Source organism: Salvelinus alpinus, chromosome 21 (genome assembly GCF_045679555.1).
Source record: "Salvelinus alpinus chromosome 21, SLU_Salpinus.1, whole genome shotgun sequence".
NCBI classification, from domain to species: Eukaryota; Metazoa; Chordata; class Actinopteri; order Salmoniformes; family Salmonidae; genus Salvelinus; species Salvelinus alpinus.
In genome coordinates, this window is record NC_092106.1 from 7800491 (window position 1) to 7819948 (window position 19458).

Genomic DNA, 19458 nt, shown 5'->3' on the forward strand with positions numbered 1-19458 from the left:
GCCCATTAGGTGCCAATACTACCAGATAATATGGTGCAAGTAGGCTTCAGAAGCACTGGTGAGCCTATGAACATCAGTAGGTACTGTATGTTGCTCCAACACAAGCCATTTCATTTTCCTTTAGGTACCATACCTTTTCATTCTGAAATCACCCCTTTCAGCACCAAACTGAAATTACTGTATATGATTGGACTCCATTTGTCAGGTAATTTTTCAGGATTGCTCCACTTTTCCTAGATTATGTCAATGATCTTGTCCCATTCCTGCAGCTGTGCAGCACTATCATGAGGGCAAGGTCAGGGGGGAAAAAAAAAAAATGAACAAAGAGACAATAAAACCAAGTAGTCGTCGGCAGACACCGTTCCCTGTGATAATAATCTGGTGAATCCGACCTTTACAATGACAACAGTATGCAGACTGTTGTGACAGAAAGGACAAAGTTGGCAACACCGTAGTACAGACCGCTGAAATGCACTGTGATAGTGTGCGGTCACGCGTGTGATCTCTGACAGTATACGTGAGCAGTGATATTTTCCCGCATACGTCCGGAACTCTTTCACTAGGGAAAAAGGAGAGGATGACGGTCATTAAAAGTGATCCCGGCGACATCTTGAGCTGTGATTAAATGTCAGTCTCCATTCGCTTAACTCCAAAAAGCTTCCAAATCTCCCATTTTCATTACGTGTGTGTCATTATCTGGCTAACAAGTCTTGACATTTAAATTCACTTCAACTGTTCAAAAAGCTGAGTTTGTAAACAATGCCCAGTGTCATCTCATTAAGCCGCCTTGCTTGAGGTAGAACACAGTAGAACACTTAAGTTAAGAAAACTCTCCTGGACTTGTTAAAATAAATTATAATCATTTAATGTTAACCATTATTTTGAAGACGTAGAGAAGACATTGTTGACAGGGTTGAAAGAATGGGTGACTTTGGCTAGGGCCTTGTTACTGTCCATCCCGAAATGTCCTCCACCGAGACACAGTGACTGAGAATGTGCATTGCTCAGTACAGTGTTAAATCACAAGGTGCCTCCAGTTTGAGCCTGCGATCATGAGAACCCCTATTCAATATAAACCAAGAAATATTCTAACTTTTCTGGATGGAAGTTTAACATGTACACTAAGGACAGAAAAAAATTGTAAATATAATAATGGAAATGTCATTTTCATTTGTCAAATACATGTTCTACTAGCAGAGAAAGCTGTTACGCAAACCAGACATAATTAAATAGGAAATATTCTCTGAGTTGTTTGCACCAACTTCCGAAAAATCTAGTGCATACAAGAAAATGATTTCACTTATGTGAATTGACAAAATGAAGTACATGGGGAAAAGTAACAATAATCGTAACCCTGACATCCAGCCAGAAATGTTATTGCTGCCACTGCATCCTCTTCCTAATCTTTTTTCACCCAGATTATTTTTGCATCTTCTTCTAGAGGCTTTTCCAATTCAGTACCAGCTAGAGAAGTGACGTGTCAACGACAAGGTTATGAAAGGTTCAAATCCACGTTCTCCATTCAGACAATCAACCAACCATAACCTTATCTCAATTTTTTAAGAGTCATTGTAGCTAATGCTCTTACAGACAATCTTATCAGATGTCTGAGTCCAAGGGAATTCCTCTTTCACATGTAATACGAAGGCCTTAACGGGGATTGGAGAATATAGGAATATCAATAGGTTTCAGCTGATATAATGTTCTTCCATTTATCTTGGTCAATGTTCTTGTGTTCGAATCACTATCAGACTTACACTGGCCGGAAATTGGTTGAGTGTATTCCTATTAAAAGGTGAAAGACAGTGCTAGAAGACGTTTGTTTATTAATTGCGGATCCCCTGAGGTGGCCGTTTTGCTTGGGAACTCCTCCAACCTATCGACTACTAAAACGAGAGCACCTGTTTGAGGAAGAATTATCCTAATCCAACTAGGATCACGGAAAAGTCTTCAAATTAGTCCACGAGTCAGCAAAGACAATTTTCTTCATCTCTCTCTCTCTCCCTATGTTTGTCTCTCTCGGTGTGTCGCTCTCTCTCTCTCTGTGTCTCTGTCCCCCTTTCTCTTCCTCTCCCCTTTAATAGTTAATGTTATGGTCTGTAGGGGAAAAAGTAGATCTCAATCCTGGATCCTATTAAAGTGTGGCAGGGAGAAGGAGGAGCTCTATGACTAGCCACTTTAAAAGTGCTCTGAAGTCCTCTTGTTTGCCTCACCGTTGCCTGTTCTTTTGACTGGAAGCCCAGAGTCTGCCTCATTCTGTCTCTCTCTCTCTGTATAGGGATGACATCCAGACTGCCTTTACGGAGAATCCTCATGGCACAATGCTGAACAAAGTCGCCTTGATCTGGGCTGTGCAGAGGACCTTTATCTGGTGTTTTTGTGCTTTGGTTTATTGCGGGATTTATCATGGACATGGCAGCTCTGGAATAGGCTATCAGACATGAGACACTTTAGGTGTAAAACACATGAACATAGCTACAAAAAGGAATAGAAAAAAGTTATTGGAGCGATGCAGGGGGACTGATTTCTGATTCATGAAACATCCTTGCGGCAGATACCCCAAATTAAATTACTCCACAATGAAGCCTGGTGCCGATTGTGAATAGGGAAGCAAATTATTCTCTTTGTGGGAAATTTAGGGCAGAGAAATGAAACTGCTATTCTTTTTTTTCCTCCGAGGCTGATTGAAATCTCTAAGTGAAGAGCCTGATGAGATGAATGAAGCTTGAAATGGAATGCAAATGAAATGCTGCTTCTTGGTAAATAACTACGACAATCAGCTTGTTGATCCCAAAATGCATCATTGGATCACTAATATTGATAAATCCTTATTTGGTAGGTGTTAAAAACCAATTTCCTAATATAATTATTTAAATGCACCACATATGCATACTCTAAACAACATACAGTATACAACATTGGCCTATAGTAATAGAGGCCTTGATCCCCTAAGACAGGTATGAAAGAGCATGTTTTAAATTACAGTACCAGTTAAAAGTTTGGACACACCTACTCATTCAAGGGTTTTTCCTTATTTTTTACTGTGTTATACATTGTAGAATATTAGTGAAGACATCAAAACTACGAAATAACACATATAGAATCATGTAGCAACTAAAAAAGTGTTAAACAAATCAAAAATATATTTTATATTTGAGATTCTTCAAAGTAGCCACCCTTTTCCTTGATGACAGCTTTGCACACTCTTGGCATTCTCTCAACCAGCTTCATGACCAAGTCCATATTATGGCAAGAACGGCTCAAGTAAGCAAAGAGAAATGACAGGCCATCATTACTTTAAGACATGAAGGTCAATCAACCCGGAACATTTCAATAACTTTGAAAGTTTATTCAAGTGCAGTCGCAAACACCATCAATTGCTATGATGAAACTGTCTCTCATGACGACCGCCACAGGAAAGGAAAACCCAGAGTTACCTCTGCTGCAGAGGATAAGTTAATTAGAGTTACCAGCCTCAGAAATTGCAGCCCAAATAAATGCTTCACAGAGTTCAAGTAACAGACATAACAGACGTAACAGACATATCTCAACATCAACTGTTCAGAGGAGACTGCGTGAATCAGGCCTTCAAGGTCGAATTGCTGCAAAGAAACCACTACTAAAAGACACCAATAATAAGAAGAGACTTGTTTGGGCCAAGAAACACGAGCAATGGACATTAGACCGGTGGAAATCTGTCCTAAGGTCTGATGAGTCCAAATGTAAGATTTTTGGTTCCAACCGCCGTGTCTTTGTGAGACGCAGAGTAAGTGAACGGATGATCTCCACATGTGTAGTTCCCACCGTGAAGCATGAAGGAGGACGTGTGATGGTGTGGGGGTGCTTTGCTGGTGACACTGTCAGTGATTTATTTAGAATTCAAGGCACTCTTAACCAGAATGGCTACCACAGCATTCTGCAGCGATACGCCATCCCATCTGGTTTGCACTTAGTGTGACTCATTTGTTTTTTAACAGGACAATGACCCAACAGACTTTCCGGCAGTGTAAAGGCTATTTGACCAAGAATGACAGTGATGGAGTGCTGCATCAGATGACCTGGCCTCCACAATCACCCAAACTCAACCCAATTGAGATGGTTTGGGTTGAGTTGGGCTGCAGAGTGAAGGAAAAGCAGCTAATAAGTGTTCAACATATCTGGGAACTCCTTCAAGACTGCTGGAAAAGCATTCCAGGTGAAGCTGGTTGAGAGAATGTGCAAAGCTGTCATCAAGGCAAAGGATGGCTACTTTGAAGAATCTAAATCACTTTCTTTGGTTACTACATGATTCCATATGTGTTATTTCATAGTTTTGATGTCTTCACTATTATTCTTCAATGTAGAAAACAGTAAAAATAAAGAAAAACCCTTGAATGAGTTGGAAGTGTTCAAACCTTTGACTGGTATCGTATATCTATATATTGTACTTTGTCTGGAATCTTTAGAGGGGTGATAATTAATTTGTGCTACAGATGCAGTCTTTCTACCTGTGACATACACTGTTTTTTAATATTGGTAGTAGCTCTTACTAAAATCAGCCTCCATGTTTTCTCAAGAGAAATAAGTATGAACACAAAAATATTACAAAAAATGACATTTCCTTCCCACATAATCCCATCTGTAGGGATGCACTGTATAATTTCCTGAATGATTGGCATGCAGTCTGGCGGAGAAACGCTGACCTAAAAAATTGCATGGTGGATGATGGCGTATCGAGGAAGCAGTGGGAATTAAAGGCGTATCGCTAGTGAGGTGTGTATGCTTACACACCATGCTCATTTATTTATACAATTATCAGAGCTAGCTGTCGTCTCAGGCACACCTGAATAGGTTACTAACCAGCCCCCATTGACTGAGGGGTTCGGGAGAGTGGTAGTGCATGCAACTTTGAATCACTGCACACACACACACACACACACACACACACACACACACACACACACACACACACACACACACACACACACACACACACACACACACACACTCTCTCCCAAGGCTGTGCTACCAGTTTCCCCAAATGGGCTTTTCCAAAAGGAAGGTTGAGGATAAGTGACAGTCAATTGCTCTGACTCTCTGTGTTGTCCCATTGATATCAGGTACGCGTCAGGTGGCCCCAGAATGGAATTCAGATGGGAAATATGTAATGCTCTTTGTAAAATAAATGTGCTTGACAGGATTCATTATACCAGGTTGGGAGAATAGACAAGCCAGAGGTGAACTCAATTAGAGAGAGACAAGATTCTTCATAAAAATTGTTGAGCAAAGTTTCAGTTTGAGGATTTACATTTTGATTCATGGGGCTGAACTTATTTTCCCCTGGTATTTCCTTAGCCAGTTTGGGGTCATTGAGAAGCTCTGTTTGGGGACAGATTAGAACCAACACACAAACACTAATCCCTTCTTAAATCTCCACGCATCAGGCTGCATTTCCACTGCATTTTAAATTAGTTACAAACATCCATTTAATACTGATGAGTCAATGATTCAAATAGAAGTTGATTGATAAAATAGTAAAAAATGAAATACTGTTGGTGCCGCTGCTCTCAAGGTTACACACATACCTCTACACAAACACATAAAGATGCACGTGCGGATGAACGCACATGCATATACACAGACACACACACACAGCTGCCTGTCAGCTTCTCTAAGTGCGTGAAAGTGGCTGTATTGTGCCGACAGGCCTGGTTGCCACAGAGACTCCGTGCCACGCCCCATTATTCATTCTCCTCAGAACATCAGGGAAAACGCTGCCCCCGGGCCCCAGAACAAAGAGCACAGGCAGGGACAATCAGTCTGTGTGTAGCAGAGCCTATATCTGCTCCTCGTTTCCCTTCTGAACTAGGCCTCTACCCTCCTGATCCTTAGCACAGACTGAATTCTGCCCATAATGTTGTGTGTTTGACTAAAAGGGCCTGTGTGTGGTGAGGAAGCAGGTCATGGATAAAATATCTGCAGAAAGGGAAGTGCCCACTCCTGCCTGCCAAGCTCTCCCTTCACCTGTAAGCAGGGGTCTGATGCATTATTGACGTTGGTTGGCCCCCACTGCGGTGAGGAGCAGTCAGAAGAGACAGTTAGCCAGCACATAATCTTGGTTACACAGAAATAAAAGTTATCACTTCCTGTTAAACTTCTGGGGGGAATGTGAAATTGTGATTTCCGTTGTGTGAAGGAAAGAAGCGAAGTCGCTTCCCTCGCATAAGGAAACTCTCGGCCACGCCCCTCCCTTATGCTAATTACCTGTATTTATGATCCGGGTGGACAGGTGCAAAGCAGTAATAATGGATGATTGAGTGAGTACTGAATGTTTTCAACACAGATATTTTGAATCTTAGCAGTGTCCACTCCATCCCGTCGTTTAAGCCACTGCAACAGTTGTGCGTAAAATGTTTGACTGGCAAAGAGGACGATTTCGCTAGCGTGCAAACTATCAACATACACCAAGCGATGTATGGAGAAAATGTCTTCAAACAACCATGTTCAGCAAGCGGTTGATAGGACTGGCAGTGGACGAAGCGTGTACTGTTGTTCACCGGTAAGTATACATTTCAGATGAACTCTGGCTAGCCATTGGCATTGCAGTTAGCTAGCTGTATCATTCATTCTACATTACTATCAACTGGCCCGCTGTATCAGGCAACTTTACTGTAGATGTTAGGGAAAACAAAAATATTTGCTAGCTATCCATCTGATTGAGAAAAGTTGAGAAAAATGCCATTAAAACGTCTTAGGACTAGGCCCCTTTTTTCTCTATTTCCGCCTGAATGACGTGCCCAAAGTAAACTGCCTGTAGCTCAGGCCCTGAGGCCAGGATATGCATATAATTGGTACCATTGGAAAGAAAACACTTTGAAGTTTCTGGAAATGTTAAAATAATAAATACTTTTTTTTGAGAGACCATCCTCTTAGAAATGCAAGAGAAAGGTCATATTGTAAATTATCCCTGGACGCAATTCCTATGGCTTCCACGGGGTGTCAGCAGTCTATGTTCAAGGTTTCAGGCTTGTAACTTCAAAAATGTTGGTAGGACACAGTCTTGGAAATCCGTGTGTGAGCGCGCCATGAAGAATCGGTTTCCTATTGAACATACTTCTTTCCGAAATAAATATTATAGTTTGATAAAATTTTATGGCATCTGAGGAGAAAATAGAAACAGATTTTGACTTGGCGAAACAAAGTTTAGGGGTAGATTTTCGGATTCCTTTCTCTGCAAGTAGATTACTCAAATTGATGGTGCGAAGTAAACAGACTTTATGGGATATAAAGAAGGACTTTATCTAACAAAACGACACTACATGTTATAGCTGGGACCCTTTGGATGACAAATCAGAGGAAGATTTTCAAAAAGTAAGTGAATATTTAATCCTGTGCCGGTGGACAAATATTTTGATGTGGGGCGCCGTACTCAAACAATTGCATGGCATGTTTTTTGCTGTAAATCGGACAGTGCAGTTAGATTAGCAAGAATTTAAGCTTTCAGCCAATATAAGACACTTATATGTACCTAAATGTAACTTCTTATGGAAAGGGGGCAGCATTTTCACGTTTGGATGAAAAGCGTGCCCAGAGTAAACGGCCTCCTACTCAGTCCCAGTTGCTAATATATGCCTATTATTAGTAGATTTGGATAGAAAACACTCTGAAGTTTCTAAAACTGTTTGAATGATGTCTGTGAGTATAACAGAACTCATATGGCAGACAAAAACCTGAGAAGAAATCCAACCAGGAAGTGGGAAATCTGAGGTTGGTCGTTTTTCAACTCAGCCACTATTGAAGATACAGTGGGATATGGGTCATGTTGCACTTCCTACGGCTTCCACTAGATGTCAACAGTCTTTAGAACCTTGTCTGATGCTTCTACTGTGAAGTGGGGCCGAATGAGAGGGGAATGAGTCAGAGGTTTGCCAGCAGCCACGAGCTGGTCACGCACAGTCAGATGAGAGGTAGCTCCCGTTCCATTTGCATTTCTGAAGACAAAGGAATTATCCAGTTGGAAAATTATTGAAGATTTATGTTAATAACATCCTAAAGATTGATTCTATACTTAGTTTGACATGTTTCTACGACCTGTAATATAACTTTTTGGACTTTTCGTCCGTACGTTCCGCTGGACTTGCACGGGCGTTGGGAGTTTGGATTTGTTTACCAAACGCGCTAACAAAAGGAGGTATTTGGACATAAATTATGAACTTTATGGAACAAATCAAACATTTATTGTGGAACTGGGATTCCTGGGAGTGCATTCTGACAAAGATCATCAAAGGTAAGTGAATATTTATAATGCTATTTCTGACTTATGTTGACTCCAACATGGCGGATATCTTCTTAGGTTGTGTTGGTCTCTGAGCGCCGTACTCAGATTATTGCATGGTTTGCTTTTTCCGATTTTTTGGGGGGAAATCTGACACAGCGGTTGCATTAAGGAGAAGCATATCTTTAAATCTGTGAATAACACTTGTATCTTTTATCAGTGTTTATTATGAGTATTTCTGTGATTTGATGTGGCTCTGTGCAAATTCACAGGATGTTTTGGAGGCAAAGACAAATGTAAACTGAGTTTTTTTGACATAAATAAGAACTTGATTGAACAAAACATACATGTATTGTGTAACGTTGTCGAAAGCAGTGTCATCTGATGAAGAATTTCAAAGGTTAATGATTCATTTTATCAATATTTCAGCTTTTTGTTGATCCTCTCTTTGGTTGGAAAATCGCTGTATGCTTTCTGTGACTAGTTGCTGACCTAACATAATGATATGTTCTGCTTTCGCCGAAAAGCTTTTTTGAAATCGGACACTGTGGTTGGATTAACGAGAATTTTATCTTTAAAATGGTGTCTAATACTTGTATGTTTGAGAAAATTGAATTATGAGATGTCTGTTGATTGAATTTGGTGCCCTGCAATTTCCTTGGCTGTTGGCGAGGGGCTAGTGGAACCCCAGCCCTAGACAGGTTAAAATCCATAATATTTCTTAGAATTTATTTGAATTGTGCGCCCTCCAGTTTCACCGGAAGTTGTCCCGCTGGCGCGACCCCGATCCTTAAAACCTCTTGACACTACAGGGGGTGCTGTTTCAACTTCGACATTTAGCGTTCCCAAATTAAACTGCCTCGTACTCAATTCTTGCTCGTACAATATGCATATTATTATTACTATTGGATAGAAAACACTCTCTAGTTTCTAAAACCATTTGAATTATTTCTCTGAGTGAAACAGAACTCGTTTGGCAGCGAAATTCCTGATAGGTACTGCAAAATCTGAAAATGTTGAATCTGTTCTAGGATCAGTTTAAAACTCTGTATGCATCCTATGGGTCGTCATGAACTGCACCCGCCTTCCCCTGGATGTCAGTAACCAATGAGAAGTGGACTGTAGCTAGGCTTCTAGAAAATAACTAGCTAGCTATATAATTGCTAGCTATATTTTAAAAAGACTAGTTACTGACTATGAAACACTTTTTGTCAAACTACTTAATTCCCCTGCCTGTTGATGCATTTTGAGACTGAAAAAGTTGCCAATACTGATAAATGCCTCTCCAGATTTTACTAACAATAGGCTTGCTTTTTGGCTGACTGGGAATGTGCACATTTACCTTAGTGTTTCGTTAATTAGCTAAGTTACTGACTGACTAGGCTAATTCTTATTCATGTTGTTGTTGCATTTCAGGTGGCGAGGGAGTTGGGTCACAGAAAGCAGGATGCCGCAGGCAGACCAGGGCCCCATATCCAGAAAGCATCTTAGAATAGCAGTACTGATTTAGGATCAGTTTTGGCTTTTATATCACAATGAATATGATTACACTGACAAGGGGGAGCTGGTCCTAGATCACCCATTCATACTCTGAAGACACTGAATAAGGGCCCTGGAATAAAGCCATTGCCCAATACCTTACACAGCAGTTGTTTCACCACAGGACCATAGAGGTATTACAGTCCATGCTTATGAACTGCATAGAAGGGAATTTTCATATGCAGTGGATCAGTGGCACTAACAAATGGGTTGAATTGTTCAGCAACATGTGCAGTAATTTCTAAAATGGCTTTGCTGATGAAAGGTACACATGTATTTATTGTCATGCCGTCTCATGGGCCTGGATAGTGACACACATCTTCAAGCTGCCTGACTGAATACTGGGGCCTTCAGTGCTACCGGAAGCCAGGGCCTTACCTGGGAGCACAGCTACAGGCTCTCTCTCACAGCCATTCTGTCAACATGTATTGTATGTCTCCTCTCAAATTCATACGAAGTACTACGGGCAAAAGCATTGACTTATATTCACTTCGTCCATTTGACCCATTCTTCAATCTTGACTGGGATATACAGTATATTTTAGTTGACACACGTGTGTGTGATGTGTCCGATATACATTCATTAAAAAGTATTTGACCTTTTGCCTCAAACTCTAAGCGCTATCTTGATGTTGAAGTTAACACAGGAGTAAAAAAAAATAGACCAATGTGACAAACATGCTACGAACAAGTCATTGTTTTTAATCTAACAATTGAAAAAGGAAAATTAATTGCTTATACAAAACTTAATTGCATTTGGTCAATCCCAAAATGTGTTAATTAAAATGGTTGCATCCTTCTTAAAGGAAGCGTCTGTGGATAGGGGACAACAGGGTGGCAGGTTTTTTGATCTGCTGTTCTAGAGTTCCATAGCCCAGAAGACTCACCTGGGGACAGGGGGATGGACACACAAGTTAGTTTTTACACAAATATGTGAGACTTTTACAGGGAGGAGAGAGAATGAGTTTGAGTGAGTACATTAAATCCAATCCAACCAGTGGCCCAGGACAATATGCTATGTGATCACACAGGCAGACGTCCATAGTAAAGGAGATCAACAGAGTGCATCAAGTATACTATTATGAGTCCAGCTTACTTCTCTGCGCTCTGGAGAGATCGCAGGTAATTTGTCAGAAGGCTCTAGAGGTCCTTGCTTGGACCATTCTGTCTCTGTATCACCTGGAGAGAAACAGATAGAGGTGGGCTTGAAATACAGTTGAAATTACAATCCTCACCCCTGACCTCCCACGGGCACAGGTCCTCCTGCATAACCCTCTAATCACAGCCTCTCTGACAGAGAATTACTCCAGGATTATACAGGAGTATAAAATTACTATTACAAGAGTACAATCATGCAATGTAAAGGAAAACAATATTATGACTAACTAACACATAGTGCTCCATGTTCCTGCTGGTAGCAAGCCTCAACCTGGATGCATATACATATGTGCCTTGTAGAATGGTGGTATCTATCTCCACCAGGCTCCACGACATCATGTGACAAACCTGCAGAGATAAACAAAAGAAAATTGAAACTGCAATTAGGATTCATGTATCAGTTTGCCTATTTCCTGATTCATGTCTGTAAATAACAACAATAGAGCTAATTAAAAAAAAAAGATGACAGTATCCAAGTGAATTATATTATGGCACCAAGTCTCATATCACGAACCTATGCTACCTCGACTCATTCCACCATAGCATCATGCTCCTCCTTATTTTACTGTAGCTAGCTGTTAACTTAAATAACTGATTTTTGAGACCCAACTTTGCAGCCAAACTGACTCAAATATGGCCTAGCTAGCTAAGTGACAACCCTATTAATTCTATAAGTATCTACTCTATTGCTTAAGTAGGCTACACCTCTGAGTTACATCTGTAGGATATAGACGGCTAACGGGATCTAGCTAACGTGAGGTAGCTAATCAACATTAATTGCTTCTGACACATGCCACAATCCTTCTTGCTATACATCTTACAGATATAGCTACCGTAGGTAGCAAGATAATGGTTTACAATAATTGCAGATTAGTTCATTATCTAGCTAGTTAAGTGTTAAACTGACAGTCTGCCTTTAAAATGCAACAAGTTAGCTAGCTAGATTTCTAACCAATAAGCTAACGTAAACTCACCCCATTCCGTACAAATGTGCGCAACCACAACATTCAAACGAGGCTACAAAGAAAACTAATGGGACTGTAGCGACTGTGTTGACTTCAAAATCTGGGGTGTGAACTACGTTTCTATTCAAGCGTTGATCGACATGGTAATGGCTCTATAGTATTGGAGAAAAGTTGAAAAAACGGACCCTCCGTAACGTACAGCACGCATAAAGCAACTATTTCTGTCTTACAATCTCTCTCCACCAGGTGTAGCACGTCTCTCATCCTTTAAAAACAAGAAATGGACAGTGACGGAGGTAAGGGGGGGATACCTAGTCATTTTTTGCGTCATCACTGCATGCGATCATCATTCTCAAAGCCGCTGTTTACTTCTAAGATCACTTTAGCACCGCCCTAAAAACACGATTCAAATTCGACACAAACCTTCAAATAGGTATGTAATGACACATTATATAAACTCTTTATAATGTTTTATTTACATTTTAGAGGCGATAAGGTGGACAGATCAAGTGAAAAAAATCTCTCCTTCTCACTATCACGCATTAGTTTTCGCTTCCCCACCCGCCATTTTTAAAAAGACCCGACGGGGCTCATTGCCTTCTTGAATCATGCAGAAACGGGCAGCGTGGGGATCCTGTAATTGATTCTGTTGGAAAGGGGAGAAATTGTGCTTTACAATGGTGTTGACATTACAGTTGATCTTGAAGTATTACGTTTTTGGGGCGCTAAAATAAGGTCAATTGTACGGACCAAGGTGATGTACAAAAGTGAGAGGGTTTACGTTAGCTACTGTAGCTAGCCTGACACTTACTCCTTAACGTTGGCTTACCATGCTTTCAGGACAACTCCACATTCTTCTTGCCAATCCCGATCGACTCCTTCGTGCCTACTCCTGTCATTTGGGTCTTCTTCTAGGTTAAAAACATTATGTCTGTAGACAGTCTGGTACCTTATTGTCAAAAAGCAACCCACTCGGGATACAGCCACCTGGTGCAGTGTTCCAGAGCTGTTCATCGGCACAGCCGCATCATTTTAATTTCAAATGTCCAATCTTGAATAAAAAAAAAAAAAGTGACATATCATATTGATACATATATGCACTACACATTATTGTTTTGGGGGTGTTAATGTGAAACATGACATTTAATGAAAATATAAATGTAGAACGAATGGTCCGTCTTCAGTGTTTCCCCATAGGTACAATAACTACTGCGCACAGGGCTTGAAATCATCTCCCTAGTTTAAGCACTGCCTTTGCCTAATCCATATCCATCCAAATAATCAATGAATAAAACACAAAACCAGGAACTAGGTTTTAGGTTTTATTTATTCGCACCAAAGAAAAGAAGTGAAAGACAAAACAGTACAAATAAAAAATGGTGTGCAGGTGAGGTTGGAAGCCCAAAAGGGTTCATATGAAAACCACACCACAAATATAGGTACATATAACTACTGCTGCTCATAATCACAAAATTCTACATGGGTCTTGACAGATTCTAGCCTTTTAAACGTCCACGAGAAATTAGCCAGCACAGAACACGCCCAAGGCCTCTCTGCCTGAGCCGGCGCCTCAGCCAAGCAGAGAGAACTGTGGCAAGGGGAGAGTAGGACAGGCATGACCAGCCTCTCAAACAGACAGCAATTATTTCATCATTTATTCATGAGCTAACCTCGGTGCCCTCTACCTGGTGGAGAGGAAGCACTGGAAACCATGCTAGGTTTCCCCACCATGCTAATCAGAGTGTGCGCTTCAGAGCTGCATCATATGATGAGCGATACTAAATAGGGGTCGACAACAGGGCGCTTCAAGCTCTACAACATGCGCTTTAGGTAAATAGGAATAAACATGACTGGTTAGAAAATGAATCTGTGTGAATAATTAATTTCCGCAGCCCTCAACACAAAATGGTTGCACGCTGACCTTTGCCCTGCAACCTGGTTCTGTCAGTCCGCCTCAGAGTGGTGTGTCAGAGACCTCTGGCCATGCAGACGGTAAGTGTGAGAATGCTATGTTATTGTATATGAGCCTAAACAGCTATGTTGTAATTCTTCCCACAGGCTATTCAGGATGCTGCAATTTCTCTCCACACCACCTCTTTCTCCTCCCTGACTCTCCCGCAGTGCATCTTAAAAGACAGAGCCGTTGACTGTCTTATTTTTCTGTGTACTAGAGCCATCTCGCACCGAGTGGATAAAAGACTTCAGATGAATACCCAGAGGTCTCTCTTTTTACTATCCCTGTGACGTCGGCAATAAAACATTCACCTCATCTGTAAAACACACAGATACTGCTTATGTCTTAAAAACACACACTCTCAAATGGGGAAACACTGCAGTAAATATCTATCCAAGGTATAACCGGATTTTAACGTGGCATCTGTACGAACCTCATAATCGCTGTGTGTCCCATTCCCAGTGCAGATGAAGTACCTACTATGCACTCCTTTAGTATGCACCAGAAGATAAAAGCACCAGAGATATATATATATATATAGGGATCCATTGGAAGGCCCATTCCCATGTAGCCTTTGAATCAGTGGTGGAGTTCGTTTTGCATGGCTCGGTGCTCCAGGTGGGTGAAGATTTCACTTTAGGACCAATGGAAACGCTGCCTACCCGGGGCACCGGGCCATGCAACACGAACTTGACCATTTCCATGCTGTTGCAATGCAACCAACCAGAAAGTGTTAAACATCAGAGACCAGTGACACATATGCATTAGCCTTGAGATCCCACAGTCTACCACCATTAACAGCAAAACATCTCCATTTACCCAGCAGCCTCTCTGTCATTCAGCGTTTTATCCCCCAGATGAGACACTGTCAGTCGCTGTCTCTAACGAAAAACAAACCCGACCGTCGGGGATCTCGCTAAAACGAATTGGGTAAGAATCAAAAGGTAGGATGAATGGAATTTTGATATCAGTGCTCAGCATTAGGAGCTATTTATATTCCCGCACTGCTGCGTTCCCTCACCCCGGTGTTGGGGTGGGCTAATTCATTGTCTTTATGGAAGAGGAAGGGATAATAAGACCCCTGTGGAGGATGCGAGATCCTTTTAGCTGCAGAGAGTGTGGCGTCAACTCCACTAGCCTCGTATCTTCACAGGGGCAGCCAGACTCATTTGAGGGAATTAAAGAAGCCCCCTCAGTGACAAACACGTGGAACACCCGGGCATAGAGCACACTGGCACAGTAGACCAGGAGACAGGGCTACACGGATTGGATTGTGATGACAATGGCACACAAAGTGAAAGACAAAAGCGCACATTGGTTACAGTAGGGGACTTTGGCAAAGGCAAGGATTTACATTGCGCTTTTGCTAATCTTAAAATTGGGGGATCTGGGTGAAGATGTGTGGTTGGATGTGTGTTGCTGCCCATCTGCCAGTGTCACTCCTGCCCTCCCTCCGTGTGAATAATGTATGGACTGAGATTGCGGAGGTTCTGCGGGCTCGCGCAACGCTGATAAGAGTTAACTTTACTCCCTCGCTAATGTGGTGTGATGCAAGCTCTTCCAAGCATGTTGCAGAGGGCGGAGAGACACGTCACGCGTCACCGGCCACGGACAGACAGGTTACCGATACAGAGGGGAGAATCACAGAATGGTTTGCCAGACTCTGAGCAAGTCAGAGAGAGTTGGCTGGTAATCCCTTGGGATAATTGTCATGGCCATCGTCATCATCCTAATGATAGAGGCCAATGTCATTACTGATATCAGTCACTACTTTCAAGCCTGTCATCTATGTCATGCTTCTGGTTGTCACCGTCAATAGCCAAATAATTACCATCATCGCAGGCGTCATGACCGTCACCGCCATATGAAAACTCCATTAATAAAGTTGTTTTCATCAGATCCATCGTCATCCGTGCACCCTCGATATTGTCTAATGCATATTCACCCGCAGCTAGAGTAAAAAGCAAAATAATATGATCTCTCGTTTTCATTAAAATGAACAACTAATTATACCTTTTGTAAAACCGTTAGTGTAGCGCTCCTTGTCTCTAATGGATTGTACGCCACCACAGCATGACATATTAGTAATGGCTAGTGATGAATGCGGTAGCTCTCGACGGTGTTATCTCCTGCTTTTATTCCACTGGAAGAGGAGGACATTTGTGTAAGTGCTAATTGTGTGGTGGCTGATAAAATGGAGAATACAGTACATACCGGCGGGATGAGAGATTAAGAACAACAGAGGGTATGAAAGTAATGTATCTTTCCTTTCTGCAATCGCTGTAGGCGGTCATGGTAAGAGGGCACATTTATGCAATTAGAGTCCGCATGTACCGTACTGCATGCAAGAGACCCTGCTGACAATGCATTTGGCTATCCTCGCTTCACGATACAGGGAGGAAACTTTATTTGCATGCCATTAAGCTGTGTAAACACATCAGACCCTGAATTAGGTGATGCACTACGCCATTAAAGCATAGCAAATATTCTCTTAATATATAGCTAACATCACTTTACGGCTTACAGTACTCCTCATCGCCATGTACTCGTTTTCTGCTTACTATGCAGTTACCATTGCATACACTACTAATGTGTCTGTTCTTTTTGTGATCAAATGTTTCTGTTGTTTTTAGTAAGGTACACATGGACAAAGAAGTGACAAGACGGAACAACACATACAGTTCCCATCCCACCCCCCACCCGCAGGACTAGTAGTTCACAATAGCTAACTTTTTACAGTCATACGCTGATGAAAGAGCAGTAATGTTTCTTTCACTCGGGCCCATGCGTACGCGCTACAGACATTTCCATGTTTACAATGTCCATGAATGATAGCAGCCACTGCTGTCTGTTTTAAAGAATGAGGAGCCTGCCAACGCGAGGCTATCAACTTCTTGGCCGCTGTTAATCCAGCCAGCCAAATACGTCGCCGTCTGACAGATAGGTTTACAGTAGTATCATCAATTAACAATAACATAGATGGTGAACACGGTACATTTCTACACATTATACCAGAGAGACAGGATGAAGCACAACTCCAGAAACGTAAAACCTCCGGACATTACCAAACCATATGAAAAATACAATGTACCAGGAGACCCCTGAGGGTACAGTGAGCAGGTTGGGGGAATGTCTAGCTTTAACCTTGAATAGTTGGCATGGTGTACAGTAATTGCTATGGGCAGAACTTGTGTCTGTTCTGTCCTCTTCACGTTATGATATGACTGAAATGCCTTATCATAATACTGGAGTCAAGATCATCGCAGTCCACTTTAATGATTCAGGAGGAAACTAAAAATACTCCCATCAAATATGAGTGAGAATTAAGAAGTTCATGTGTAAATACAGAGCAATTCATAATTCAAACTCCAAAAGTCACGATACAAAAGAAAGAGCCATCACACAATGCAGTATATGTAGTCTAACAGCCCAAGATGTACTCTTAAGGAGCCTACCGTTACTCCTTAAGGTCCAAGGATCTTATGTTATTTTCAGAGATAGACTGGCTCTGGCAGCTAAAACTCCATGGATTCTCAATTGCGATGCGGTTCTAGAAACATAACGCCCTCTACTTTCATGTCACAGCAGAATCATTTCACAAATGCAAAAATATGCGCATGCTCTACACTGTTTTAAACGGCTTCATCACAGTTGAAGCCAGCAGAATTTTTCAGTGACAACACGTTTCTGACGGCCTTCTTCCATTGCACACAAGTTTTCGGAGCCCGCTAGGTAGCTAATTAGCACAGGTGGTCCCTCTGTCTTCCGTCTGTCTTCCGTAAACAAGCGCTGTAACATGGAGACATGGCCGTGTGGGAACATTAACTAACCCTATAAAGTTGTGTATTCATTTAACCTTTTGTTTTTTGAAAATTATTTCTCCCTAATATGAAGTCCTTATACTTCCAAAACCGTACCGCAAGTGACACATGTTAACGTTCTGACCGGGATTTAACAACCCCCCCCCCCCCCCCTACAGAAAACACCTTCGTCCAATGACTTGGTGATAACTAGCAAACTTCCGTACATCGCAGTGTTCTGTACATATGACCTTACTTTAGCGCCCCAAACATGTAATACTTCCAGGTTAACTGTAATATGAATACCATTGTAAAGCACAATCAAGCAAAATCAATGACGAGCCCTTCATGCTGCCCGTCTCTACATGATTGAAGAAGGTAATGGAGCTCCATTACCTTCTGAGCTACTGAGTGATAGTGAAAGGGGGAGATATGTCGTGTGGGGAAACAACTTTTTTCACCCGACTTGTCAAACGTATCACCTCTAAAATGTTTATAAAACACCATAAAGAGCTTATATAATGTGTCATTACGTACCTATTTGAAGGTTTGTGTCGAATTTGAATAGAGTTTTTAGGGTGGCGCTAAAGTTATCTCCACAAGTAAACTGCGGCTGTCACGGCTATTGAGAGTCATGATGAAAATGTACTATCGATTGAATTAACTATTGATGAACTAACGAGTACTTAACTTTACATTCACCATCGATCATTTCTTGTTTTTAAACGGCGAGAGAAGTGCTACCCCTGGTGGAGAGAGGCTGTACGGCACACAATGAGTTGCATTATGCGCGCCCTACGTTACATCGTGAGACGTCACGAAGTAACCGACAGTGTCAGAGGGGTACGTTTTGTCACCTTTTCTCGAATACTATTGGTCCATTACCATGTCAATCAATGCATTTAATGTGCATATTCTTGCACCATCTTGTACTTGAATGACCTCTAACCTTGTGTTCTTCTTCTTCTTTCTTTGGCTTTCTGGCAGAATAAACGCCGTGTTGCGTATTGCTGCCTTTCACAGGTTGGAGTGCGGATTGCACATTTTGTTCTCCCCCACAGTTGGCACACAGTAGTTTCTCCATCCCAACCCTCTGACTATGCCTTCTTGCCATTGGGTCTACGTCTCACCAAACGGCGGGCTCACAAACACTAGGAATAATCCATTTAATTTGATCCACCTCAACGCTAGCCCACGGATCACTTCTTTGAGCGGTGCTTTGCCCTGGAGAGCAAAACATGCCACAGGTTGAGCCCCGAGCAGCGTGACTCAAAGCGCCCGCAGCGTGACTCAAAGCGCCCGCAGCGTGACTCAAAGCGCCCGCAGCGTGACTCAAAGCGCCCGCTTCCTCTAAGCGGTAGATACTCAACAAAAAAAATCAAAATAATTCCATTCCCCGACACTTTCACAGATGTAACCATTCCCAGTTTGTCCTTTACCCAGCTTGACACAACATATAGGTCGGTTTAAAAGCAGGAAAGCACTCGTTCCAAAACTCTCACTCCAACCGGTCCAAAATAATCTCTGGTAGGATTCTCAGGGCAAACGTTAGAAGCCTCCACTACGACTGTGACCGCAGGTCGGCCCAATTCTTCCTCAAAAGCGCTCACCACTGCCGACCAACTCCATTTCAAGAGCCTCCAGATTCTCAGGAGAGCAAGAAGACCTAAAAGATAACTTGGATTGCATACAGGAGACGAAGGTATGTAGTCAAGTGACAAACCTCTGAATTGACCATTATGCCATCGTGTTATCACACTCCCTCTAAAAGGCCTCTAACCTTGTCACA

General features: G+C 42.0%; 1 protein-coding gene across 3 annotated transcripts in view; it reads right to left on the minus strand.

Moving 5' to 3' along the window:
• Positions 1 to 19458, minus strand: part of LOC139547726 (leucine-rich repeat and fibronectin type III domain-containing protein 1-like protein) — a 119860-nt gene that overhangs the window by 15703 nt on the left and 84699 nt on the right. The window lies entirely within an intron of this gene.